Source organism: Triticum aestivum, chromosome 5D, assembly GCF_018294505.1.
Source record: "Triticum aestivum cultivar Chinese Spring chromosome 5D, IWGSC CS RefSeq v2.1, whole genome shotgun sequence".
NCBI lineage: Eukaryota > Viridiplantae > Streptophyta > Magnoliopsida > Poales > Poaceae > Triticum > Triticum aestivum.
The window spans coordinates 79756415-79758192 of NC_057808.1; the positions used below are offsets into that span (position 1 = coordinate 79756415).

The 1778-nt window shown below is 42.4% G+C and overlaps 1 long non-coding RNA gene across 1 annotated transcript; it reads left to right on the forward strand.

Moving 5' to 3' along the window:
* Window positions 1-272: 272 nt before the first annotated feature.
* On the forward strand, window positions 273-1113 carry LOC123124393 (uncharacterized). The gene is made up of 3 exons (XR_006461069.1): window positions 273-328; window positions 877-1007; window positions 1100-1113. It is a non-coding gene; the product is annotated as an uncharacterized lncRNA (long non-coding RNA).
* The last annotated feature ends 665 nt before the right edge of the window (window positions 1114-1778 follow it).

A 1778-nucleotide genomic window follows, 5' to 3' on the forward strand; every position in this document is an offset into this window, starting at 1 on the left:
CGCCCCAGCCCCTCCTCACCTTCTCTGCGGCCCATCATTCGCCTCCTCTGCCTTCGCCGATGGTGGTGGTCAGGAAGAGGAGTCCGTCGAGAAGGGGAACAGCAAAGCCACGGTGATGGTCAGCAAGGAAATTAAGTCGGAGAAGCCACAACTCCTAGATTCACCATTCACCTCTGCCTTAACCGATCTTACTGCTCAGGAGGAGTCTGCCGACAAGGGGAACAACAAAGCCACGGCGGCGGTCAGGAAAGAAATCAAGCCGGAGAAATCAAGCAGGGGAACTGGAGGTATCCTTGGGGATGACATTGGTCTCGGCAAGACCATGCAGGTCTGTGTTATTATCCCCCTTCCTTCATTCTGTTTTCAATGTCAATGATTCATATCCTGTTAATTGTCGTTTAGTTAGAACAAGGATCAAATAAATATCTAGTGCTGCCATTGATGGATTTTAGGTGCTGTGATGACCGTAAGTATCTCAGTTCTCAGAATTATACTATTGATTGGAGAAGTGTATACCTTATGTATTATGGCGTTGAATGTGGTGAGGGTTTGCTGTCTATACCTTCATGTTCTTTTTTGTGTTACAGCAAACAGGTTGATGTTTATATTTGGTAGTAGTGGTACATAATTTGTTTGAGCACTTGCATCCTTTGTGCCCTTTAATTTCTGCATTTGTGGGACTGACAGAAATGATCATCGGACAGAAGAATAGCTTCTTTCTTTTCTACTTTATGTTTATATATTGTTGTTTCCTTAGCTAGCTCTATGCCACAAAGTTCATCTGCGCTTGTTTCCTTCAGCCACAGGATGAAGTGGTTCCATGTGTGTGACTGCAATTTGCTGACGAATAGTTGCATCCTTACTTCTATCTTGCAGGTTTCTGCCTTCCTGGCTGGATTATTCCATTGCCGCTTAATCAAGAGAGTGTTGGTGGTTGCGCCAAAGACACTTCTCACTCATTGGACGAAGGAACTTTCAGTTGTCGGCCTCAAACATAAGATTAGGGAGTAAGATCTATTATTACATATTATTGCTCTTGAACTTGCTTGATCTCAAATCCTGTCAATGAGCACTAATTTGTTCATTCTCGTTTCCACAGTTACTCTAGGCCCAGCATAAATGTTCGCAACTCTAAACTTCAATATGCATTCAAGGTATGGTTTCCTAGTCTTAACATAATCATTTTTATCTCGTTCTTCTGGTTTTGAAATTTTTAATACCTGTGAGTCGGCAGATATTCATTGTCGAAATACCTTGTGTCCACCGCATGTCTTAAGTGGAACACCTATACAGAACAATTTAAAGGTATGACCTGTCTGAAACTCTTAGTACCTCTTACTGTAGATGCTCCTATATGCTTTGTACTCTTCAACGTTTTGGCTACTGAATCCCAACAAAATTCCGAGGGTGGGCGAGAAACGCGGATACCGTGGTAACCACAAAATTCTGAGGAAAAACCGCTCGAATTTTTGAAACATAATTTGAATTCAAAATTTTCTGAGCTAGGAATATATTAGTTCGGAGCTCAAGAAGTTCACAAAGTCGCTGTTGGTGCAATGGCATGTTCTTCTTGTTCGTCTTCAGCGTGTGTGAGGTCGTGGGTTCGATTCACCTACTGTGTTTCTAAATTTTTATTTATGAGTTGGTTTAGCAAAAAAAAAAGATGGGAGTCCCGGGTGTCGAAAAAGCGACCTACCTGTTTGTGCGAGGAAGAGAGCTCCATATTTACCACCAGACCACAGACAGCTTGTTGATATAGGGGAGTTTCTTCCTTACTT